This window comes from Protopterus annectens, chromosome 10.part0, assembly GCF_019279795.1.
Source record: "Protopterus annectens isolate FY-2018-M chromosome 10.part0, PAN1.0, whole genome shotgun sequence".
Lineage (NCBI taxonomy): Eukaryota > Metazoa > Chordata > Ceratodontiformes > Protopteridae > Protopterus > Protopterus annectens.
Window position 1 is genome coordinate 320,652,671 of NC_056744.1, and position 11,570 is coordinate 320,664,240.

Consider the following 11,570-nt stretch of genomic DNA (forward strand, 5'->3'; position numbering starts at 1 on the left):
GGACTTTCTAATATGTCAATATTTTAAAATATATATTATGCTTGTTTTACAGCCAATTTATCGTTTGCTGTTATTTATTTTTACTTCAGCTATGGAGGAGGGAGCAGTTATTATCATTGCTCACTAGGGTCACTTGCAGTAGGGTCTCTGTCCTATTTATAGGGGAGAACTAGGGAGGACAAGACTACAAGGTGCAAAGGGACACACAACATGTCCTATCAGGAATGAGACCCACTGATGCAGGAAGCATGAAGGGCGGGGTCATGCAAAGTGGAATGTGCACAGGTGAAAAGGAATCAGTGGGAAAGTCCAGATAAGAGGGAAGCACAGTTAGGACACTGGAAAACTGCAGTAAAATCGTATTTTGCTAACTCGGGAAAGTAAATGTATTTATGGTGTTAGGCTGTATACAGATATATTTTTAGTAAATAATAACAACAAAGTGGGAAAATGTGACAGTAAAATGTGAAAACCTTGCTAAGGAAAACCTGCAGTTGTTTTTGTCTCTAAAGATGCTCAGATATGTAAATATAAATTTGGATAACTATGTGAAAAGGGATGTATAGGATAAACAACTATTTATATCTAAGTCTTAGCAGACTACAAAGTTTGCATTTAAAATAATCCCTGACTCTTTTCTGTGAAGAGGATAACCAAACCTGCACACACTCATTTAACAAGATGGAATTAGACACTGCCTGTCAGCAAATGTATTAATTCCTCCTTCAGCTGTGAGACTACACTAGAAAACCTAATGTTGACATTTTGATTGACAGGAAAACACCATGACTTCCCTGAAGGGGAAATTGGTTTGAAAGACCTATGTTTACTCTATACCACTAGTGCTGACTCATCTTAGGGCATCCCTTCCTGGTGGCAGGTGTAATGCCCCTTCCCAGGAAATGAGGGTATAAATGTTTGTTCCATTGGGTTGCGTACCTACCTCAAAGTTATAAGCCACAGACAGTTCATTTTATTGCTTTTATCTGCTATATTCTGCAACTTTTAGGCAGTGGTAGCGAACTTTCAGCAACCTGTTAGCTGCAGGTTAGCGCAGAAATAGCTTGATAAAACAAGAGTTTTTCTAATGTCATCTATTCATTTTCTATTTCTTTGTGTAAGTGTCCGTCTCTCTGAATATTTAACTGCATCTGCTTAACCTCCTCTTAGTAAAGAATTTTGTTTACTATATTATTAGATGATTTTTAACATGTGGATTCTGTTGGTATTTAAAAAAAAAACAAAAAAACAAAAAACAGTTCAGCTAAAGCTACCACTAGTTTTTATAGTCGGTTGGCTCGGTTGAATCATTTCTAAGAATCATACACTTACTGGTAATTTATGTGTGCCATGCTCATCTGGCTGGTGGTAGTAACTGGCATAGAAAAGCCAACAAAGTAGGGCAAGATTAATTCCAATGCAACTCTATTATCATCGACCCAATGCTGAAAGAAGTTTTCAGCAAAGCCTTGTCTTTGTCAGTTTGAATTACAGCAGCTGTCTCCACAAGGTAAATAGGATCATAGGATCATAGGAGGTTATTACGCTAATGAACTTAGGGTCATTACAAGCTAGCCAAGTGGGTCTATATTACATAATCGAAATGTAATTTAATCGAACGGCACTTCCATCAAAAATGCCATTTATCAAATTTGCTCTTGTGGGGGGCTGTGCCCCTCACCTCCCAACTCTGAGATTGCACAACAGTGAGGAAGGCAAATTTTCTGATTTTTACTGTACTGCGATCTCACTATAAACAACTCGATCAATGGCATTTCGATGTAAAATCCTATTCAATTAAATTACTTTTGATAACGTAGATGCAGCCAAGATTGCCCTTAATTCCACGATCAGCACCTGTCACCCCTGCCCAAGTGGGACATAAGTGGAACCCCTGGGGTGAACTTATGGTTACCCATCCAATCATCTAGATTTCATTTGAAGAGGGCCAATGACGTGCTCTGCTTGACTTGAAGTGGGAGTCTGTTCAAAGGTGTGGAAACCTCTGGGAGGCAAATCTGTCCCTCCAGCAGGTTCTATTAATGTCATATAACATTATCTAATCATTCACATAACCTGCAGAAAAAAAAAGAAAAACTATAAACCTTGGAAAACTGACTTACATAACAACAACAACAAAAAAGAAAATGCTAGATACAAATTTTGCAAATATTGCAATGCATTCATATTAATATATTACAATAATACATTTAAGTTAGCAGCCGTAGTTTTGATAGTAAATATGATGCATTCAAACATTTCACCTACTTACAGTGTTAATGCCATTATCCATTTCAAACTTTTTTCTGGCTAAATTCCAACGAAAACTAAAAAAAAAAAAATCAAAAAGAATAATATAGCCGTTAGGTCACTGCAAACTGGAAGTAAGCATACACATTACTTGTGTCCCTGATCGCTTGTGTTCTGTACAACATTGACACCTAGTGGACAAATGAAAAATAACGCTACAATGCATTCACGTTCAACCTCTGTCTCCATAGTACCAAGCAAATAGAAAACAGCTACAGTCATTCCCCTGCATAAGGGAGAACCTTACCCACACCCAGGAAATTACTGACCCATACGTCTGACTAGCCTTATATAAAGCCATGACAGAGGGCTTCCAAACAATGGACTGTCTGAGTTTGGACTTGTCAAGGGTAGGTCATGCTTATTTAACCTGGTAGACTTTTTGAAAAGATTACAAAAGCAGTGGATGAAAGTAAAGCAGTGCACACTGCATACCTCAACCTGTCCAAACTTTTTGACACAATTCCTCACTCAGGCATAATAGTAAAGCTAAATAAACTGGGAATAAACTCTTGTTTATTTCTGTCCAAAGAGGATTACCGATCTCAAACAGATGCCCTATGCAGGCCATTTAAAAAAACTCCAGCTTTACTCCGTTGCATATCGCCTACTCAGAGGCAATCTCTGCCTAACATACAACGCTATGCCAAACCCAGAGCTGATGGACATGCTCCACTTAAAGAAATCCCAATCCCTCCGACCTAAACCTTGTCACCACAATAAACAGAACATGCCAGCGGGATAGATTCCTGTTCAGAGACTTCCCATACTCTGGAATAAACTACCTATCTATATCAAACAAAGGTCCCCATTAGCACTCTTCAAGAAAAATCTTGATGATTGGATGGGAAATAGGAAATTCACCTCGGGGATCACTTCTGTGGCTCTGCTCGACAGTGGCACAGGAAAATAATTTTCTTGGGTGGCAAAAGCCAGGGTACATTTTTGGCTGGGCTTGTATATGCCCCAGGGCCGAGAGCCTAGTACCTACCTATGAACCTATGAACCTGTGTTAACTGCTGTATTCCTAGCTGACTCACAGAATAGGATGCAGTAAATCAAAATAGCCCAACTTACCACAGGTCTATATCACGAAGCCGAACGATAAAAAAAGTGAATGCTGTTATATCGAACACTAAAAATCGAAAGCACTGAATGTCGAACACACGGAACAGCGATTTTTTTTTCCTAGGGAAAAAAAAAATCACTGGGTCATTTTCGGGACTTTGCCATTTCATCCACTATGGTGCGATCTTGGAGTTGGTATATTAATGTGGATCTATGTTAAATCATCAAACGCTTAAAAAAGCCAATGGATATTTTTTTAACCCATGTAATCAAAAGCTTATGATCTCAAATGCTTAGAACAGCGATTTTTTTCCAAGGGAAAAAAATCGCTGTTTCACAAAAAAAAAAAAAGAAAGAAAAAAAATTTAAAACATTACATAACATGGGCTGTGTTCCCCACACCACCCCTACTTAAATATACCAACTCCGAGATCTCACTACAGTGACGAAAACGGCAAAGTAACGGAAGTGACCAAGTGGTTTCTTTCCCAGGGAAAGAATTCACTTATATGCTGTTTCGCTATTTTGCCTTTTCGTGTTTTTAAGTTTGATCAAGAGACATTCGAAAGGATGTGTCTTCGATCATTTAATAGGAATCCTATTTAAGTATGGGTGTGTGTGAGGGGTACAGCCCCCCCATCAGGGGCTGTGGGGGTGAAGTCTATGGATTTGTTTTTTTTTTTTTTTTTTTGCGGAGCAGCGATTTTTTTTCCTGGGGGAAAAAATCACTGTTCCGTGTGTTCGACATTTACTGCTTTCAGTTTTTAGTGTTCAGTATAAGAGCGTTCACTCTTTTTATCATTTGACTTCGTAATATAGACCCACTTACCTCCGCAAAGAGACTAGTTACCAGTGTAGTCCTCCAGGGTTCTGTACTGGGACCTCTGCTGTTTGGCATCTACCTCCTTGAAGTAAAAGCCAATACCAAATGGCTCTAGCTGATGAAGTTTGCAGATGACTGCAAGCTAGGAGCAGACATTGAATTCCCAAATGTTATAACCATTGTGCAGGAAGGTTTTGTTTTGGTAACAAAAATCATAGACTGAAACTAAATGCCAAAAAATGCATTATAATTTCCTTTGGGAAGTCATCTACCTCACAGAACTACCACATTAACAATATGCCCCTAAAGATTGACCCAGTTGTTTGGGATTTGAATACTATGTGGACAGTGACTTAACTTTTAACCAATATGTGTCCATTATCACAAGAAAGTTTTTCTATACTGCACAGCTTATAAACAAAGGGATTGTGTCATGGTCTAGTGATGTAATTGTCCTCCTTTACCCAGCCCTCATTAGGCCAGTCATTGAATGCAATATGCCTCTTTAGGCATGTATCTGTCTAGATACATGCAAAAACTGGAATGCGTACAGAGATATCTTACTAAAACAATACAAGGTCTAAATAATATGTCCTACATGGACTGACTGAAAGACCTTCATTATCCTATAGACTGCTAATAGGTGACCTCTGTCTGGCATACAAGGCATCCTCTGATCCATCAGCAAGTCAAACAACATCAGAAATACTTGGTCTAGGGATCCAAACCTCTTCTGCAACATCAACAGAATGGATTGGAGGGACAGGTTTATCTTGTAGAGGATAAAGCTGGTCTGGAACAGACTACTCATCTATGTTAAACTAAGCTCATCCCTGTTCATAGGTTCATAGACTCATATGTTCATAGACTCATAGTTTCATAGGTGTCCACTAGGCTAATGACCACAATGGCCTTTTTAAGCCAAGCTATGCATTCCAAATCTCTGACAAGTTCTGGTACCTTTGATAAATGTAAGCAGGAGCTTGGGAGATAAAACATTTACAAGCAGGGGCCTGGGAGAAGAACCATTTACAGGCTGCCTGTGTACATTAGACACACTGGTGCCAAACAAGGGATGAATTTCCTTATTGCCATATTCAAGCACAATGGATAGGAAACAGAAAATGTACCCCAGAACTGCCTCTTTACTGAATATTATGCATGAGTTTAGAACCTTGCTGTTAAGCAACTGTTTTTTGATAACTCGAGAGCACAAAAGCTTTTATTACAATGTTTCAAGCAACAGAAAGTAGGAAGGGTTGTTGCCAAGCCTAGGGAGCCTATAACAAGGAAAATAACCAGAGATCCTGTAGAGGCATTAGAAATATTTTGGAAATTTTATGAAAATCTGTATAAAGCAGAGAAATTTGGAAATCAAGAAGTACAAATGGAAATGTTTATGGAAGAACTAAATATGCCAAAGTTAGAGGTAGATGAGGCTCAATTACTAATAGGACAGAAAGAGATGAGATAAAAATGGTGATGCATAACCAATCTACAGGAAAGTCCCCAGGAACAGATGGTATTCCTGTGGAAGTTTGGAAGCTAGGAAGGATGTATTTGATAAAGCTCTGGAACGATTTAATAGTATTTTAAGAGAAGCACCAACATCCTGGAAGAAAGCAGTGGCGGCTGTAATACCTAAAGAGAGTAAAGATCCATCAGATCCAGCTTCATACAGGCCCATTTCGATTCTAAACCATGATTATCATGTTTTATTAGATCTATAATGGTGAAATGAATGGCAAAGATGATGACAAAATTGAAACATATGGACCAATGTGGTTTTGTGCAGTGAAGGCAAATTTGTCACAGCATTAACAGAACAATGATGATCCAGAGGAAAGCAGAATGTAAGAAAATTATTTATTGGGAAAGTCTGACTGGGACAGAGCCCATTTTCAACAGAGGCCCAGGGAGAAATGCTCTAGATGCATGTCTTTGGAATGTGGGAGGAAACCTGAGCACCTGGAGGAAACCCACTATAACAGAGGGAGGACATGCAGAGTCTGCACAGAAGGCACCCCAGACAAGAATTGAACTGGAGAAGCTCTTGCTGTGAGACAACAATGCTAACCACTGCACCACTGCACTGCCCTATTGATTATCTTTATTGCTGATAGGTTGTGATACAGAGAAAGCATTTCACAGAATAAGTGGGGCTTTTATGAGCAGGGCAATGGAAGCATCTGCCTGAGACAATAATAAGGTTAATTAGGAGGATATATGCTGGTAGGAGGCAAAAATTAAACTGGGGGGGGGGGTTCTTCTCTGATAAATTCAGTTTGAACAAAGCACCCAGATAGGGTTGTCCTCTTTGTTATTTGCATTATATTTAGAACCACTGAAAGAAAATAAGGGACTGAAAATTTCAAGTTTATAATTAGTATATGGTGATCAAGAAAAGCTGGCCTTATTTACAGATGATATTATTTTGTACCGGATAAAACCAGAAAAGGCCATTTCAGTGTTATGGACATTCTGAGACAGTTTCAGGTCTTTTCTGGATGCAAAATTAATGAGGATAAAATAAAGTCAATAGCTGTAAACTGTGCCCAAGCATGAATTGGTTCAGCAATACCCATATTTATGGGGACATGAAAAAAGAAGTACTTAGGATTATGGCTTAAAAGGGATTCTATTAAGACAGCTAAGGATATGTGTTATAAGACTAAACAAGAAATAATACAAAAGCTGAGAAACTGGAAGCTCTGTTTTATTAATATGGATAGCAAGATACAAGCAGTCAAAATGCTTTTAGCCCCTTTACTTCTTTACACAGGCCAGGCATATTCATATCAACTTGAGGCGAAGTTGTGGATAGCAATTAATAATGAGTTGAAGGATTTTATCTGGAATATATATATATATAGTTCCTACTGGAGAGACTGGTATGTATCCCAGAGATTAGCCCACTATGGAACAGGCTCCCCATCCATGTGAAGCAGAGGCCCTCCCTAAACCAATTCAAGTGTAACTTGGACAATTGGATGGGGAACAGGAAATGCATCCCTGGTTTGGTATCTATGTCTCTAACTGACACAGGCAATCTGTAGATGGTTCATCTCCCAGGACCCTGCTTGTACATGTTTCCCTTCCCAAACCTGTGCTTACACTTATCAGGGTCCAACACATGTCAGAGATTTGGGATGCATGGCTAAGCTTAAAAAGGCCCTAGTGGTCATTAACCTAGTAAACACATATGAACCTAAGTAGAAAGGGATGATGATGAAATGGGGGGGGGGGGGGAGATTTCAAGAAACAAGGAGAGACCAGGATTTTGGATGCAGGCCTTTAAGGAGAATAACAATAATCATACAGGACATTATGTCCATAAAGTATCAGAAGGTATTCTAAGAACTAAGCCAAAACAGGAATGGAGAAAGGAGATTCTGCAAATAAGGATGGCTCACGTTAAGGATACAGTGAATAGGCATGAGGGAGCTGGAATTTACCGGACAAAACTGGAAAAGGAACGAACATATTGGGAGTAATTAACTGGAGAAAGAAAGGTAATAGAACTGGAAGAGGTCAGGAATCCATTTGGACTGCAGGCGAGAGAGCCTTCCCTATCAAGGACTGATATCAGAGCACAAGCAAAGACAAAGAACTAGGGGGTCCTAAGTAAAAGACCAGTGCTGGTAAAGTTTTTAATAGAATCTACAACAGAAGCTGCTGTTAAGAATGGATAATTATAAGAACATATAAAATATTGCATGACAACTAGAGGAATCAGTCAGAGGAGGTTAGAAATAAATGGGAAGAGAAATTCGATAAGTAATTCACAAAAAAACAATGGGGGGATCTATGTATGGCTCCCAAATTACAGCAAATTCTAGAAGATTTAGGATTTTTGCTTGTAAGTGTTTGCATAGATAATTTTATACCCCAAGCAGACTACAAAGAATTTTTCCTCAGGTAGATTGCAAATGTTGGATGTGTGATAGGGAAGAAAGAGATAATTGGGAACATAGTTTCTTTGAGTGTAATGACTTGGCAGACATTAAAAATTCCCTGCAAACTTCTGTGTCATAAATACTGGGTGAGCAGTATGTTTCCAGGCACAACAATGACAGTGGCACCTAACGGGGATTGATGGTACCACTCCCAACAGAATTAGTATGTTTGGAGACTGTTCCTCATTTTATGATATAAAATCTGTATATGGATTGGGGAAATGTCCTCAGTGTTGCTAAAATCAGATACAGATGAATTTGAAGATCTAAATATAAATCTATGATTTCTCAAATTCTTTGCTTCATTAAGTACTAGAGTTTTTCCATTTCCTTTAAAAGAGGCATTGGGTCCCCTAATCTTGAAGGAGTATAACTGGGATCCTGATGGTTTAAACAACTTCCACCCCATTCTGAATCTTCCTTTTATAAACAAGAGTACTGAGAGTCATAGCTTGATTACATTTTACAAGGTTACAGTGATTATGATCCATTTCAGTCTGCTGTCTGCAGCAGGCACAGTAGTAGTAGTCATACCAGCCTTACACAGGTCTTGAACTATCTCCCTACAGTGATGGAGACACTGCATGAGACTGACCTTACACCGGTCTTGAATTATCTCCCTACAGTGATGGAGAGATAGTGTGAGACTGACCTTACACAGGTCTTTAATTATCTCCCTAGAGTGACAGAGACACAGCATGAGACCGACCTTACACAGGTCTTGAATTATCTCCCTACAGTGACAGAGACACAGCATTAGACCAACCTTACACAGGTCTTGAATTATCTCCCTACAGTGATGGAGACACTGCATGAGACTGACCTTACACCGGTCTTGAATTACCTCCCTACAGTGATAGAGACACTGCATGAGACCGACCTTACACAGGTCTTGAATTATCTCCCTACAGTGACAGAGACACAGCATGAGACCGACCTTACACAGGTCTTGAATTATCTCCCTACAGTGACAGAGACACAGCATGAGACCGACCTTACACAGGTCTTGAATTATCTCCCTAGAGTGACAGAGACACAGCATGAGGCCGACCTTACACAGGTCTTGAATTATCTCCCTACAGTGACAGAGACACAGCATGAGACCGACCTTACACAGGTCTTGAATTATCTCCCTACAGTGACAGAGACACAGCATGAGACCAACCTTACACAGGTCTTGAATTACCTCCCTACAGTGATGGAGACACTGCATGAGACCGACCTTACACAGGTCTTGAATTACCTCCCTACAGTGATGGAGACACTGCATGAGACCAACCTTACACAGGTCTTGAATTATCTCCCTACAGTGATGGAGACACTGCATGAGACCGACCTTACACAGGTCTTGAATTATCTCCCTACAGTGATGGACACACAGCATGAGACCAGCTTTACATAGGTCCTGAATTATCTCCCTACAGTGATGGAGACCACACCTCTCATCCTCTTAGCACAAGAAGTCTGGACAAAGCCTAAAATAATGGGGGGCAAAGGGCCAGAAATAGGGACAGAGTTTAAAAATTGCTCTTATAGACTTCCAAACTTGCTAGAATAGCAGCATATGTCTTAGAGTTTGTCTTAGGTTCATAGGTTCATAGGGTCATAGGTAGGTACTAGGCTATCAGACCTGGGGCCTATACAAGCCCAGCCAAAAAGGTACCCTGGTTTTTGCCACCCAAGAAAATTATTTTCCTGTGCCACTGTCGAGCAGAGCCACAGAAGTGATCCAAGGGTGACTTTCCTATTTCCCATCCAATCATCAAGATTTTTCTTGAAGAGTGCTAATGAGTAGCTTTGTTTGATATAGATAGGTAGTTTATTCCAGAGTATGGGAAGTCTCTGGGACAGGAATCTATCCCTCCAGCATGTTCTTTTTATTGTGGTGACAAGGTTTAGGTCCCTAGAGCATGTAGCTTGGAGGGATTGGGATTTCTTTAAGTGGAGCATGTCCAACAGCTCTGGGCTTGACATAGCTTTGTATGTTAGGCAAGAGATCACCTCTGAGTAGGCGATATGCGACTGAGTAAAGCTGAAGTTTTTTGAGATGGTCTGCGTAGGGCATCTGTTTGAGGCCGGTAATCCTCTTTGTGAGGTATTTCTGCGGCCTTTCCAGTTGTTGTAGATGTCTTGTGAGGTACATACCAAAAGGGGCATTGTACTCTATAATGGGTCTAATGAGTGATGAGTAGAGGGGAACAATTACCTCTTTTTTTCTGGATGAGAAACCTTTTGTGATGAGGTGTGCCATGTAGAAGGATTTCCTGCCTACTGTGGCGATGTGATTATCAAAGGAGAGACTACTGTCCACCTGTGTCCCAAGGTCTCTTATCACACTTTCGGTGTTAAGTATGCTACCACCTATCTTGTAGTTCATGGGTACAAAGTTTTTACCAAAGGGGATGACAATGCACTTTTTGGCATTGAGCTTGAGGCCATGGCTTTGACACCAGGCATCTGTCTCAGTGAGGCCCTTTTGTAGAATGTCCACATCATTAGGAGTTTTGATTATGGCTTCTAGGTTGCAGTCATCTGCAAACTTCGTTAGCCAAAGACCTTCTGTGTTAGCCTGAACTTCAGAGAAGTAGATACCAAACAGGAGAGGACCCAGGACTGAACCCTTTGGTACTCCACTTGTCACTGGTCTGAAGTCAGATTTGGAGTCAGCTACTTATGCATGAACTTTGGACATGCTACTTAGCATGAATTTTCCCTAAGGAAATGAAGTCTGAAACTCAAATATATGACAATATTAAGTTATTTCAGTCCTCAACATTTTGCCAGAAAACCACAATTATATGAGAGGTAGGCCAAAAATATGAGGCAGAAATCTTGACGTTCTGCAAAAATCTGGACAATTGAGAAGTATGATGGAGACATAGCATGAGACCACCCTTACACAGGTCTTGAATTACCTCCCTACAGTGATGGAGAGACAGTGTGAGAATGACCTTACACAGGTCTTGAATTATCTCCCTACAGTAACGGAAACACTGCATGAGACTGACCTTACACAGGTCTTGAATTATCTCCTTACAGTGATGATAACACAATGTGAGACCACCTTTACGCAGGTCTCGAATTATCTCCCTACAGTGATGAAGGCAAAGCATTATTGCATCTTGGCCCTACATGAACTCTCTTTTCCATGTGACACTGTGGATCACAATGTACTCTCAGAGATCATTTGTGGACTTACTGTGGAGCTACTGGTGTTGTTCTAAAATGGCCTACCTTTAGTCTTCAGGTTACAGTCAAAGGAGAGCATCTGGGATTAATGCGTCATCTTTTTATGCCATCACATCTGGAGTTCTGTAGGCTTCTGTCTTAGGTGCTTTGATCCCCATGTTCAACCCTCCATTAGGAGAATTCTTTGGTATGAGAGGTCTTCAGCGTCACGGAAGAAATTCTTT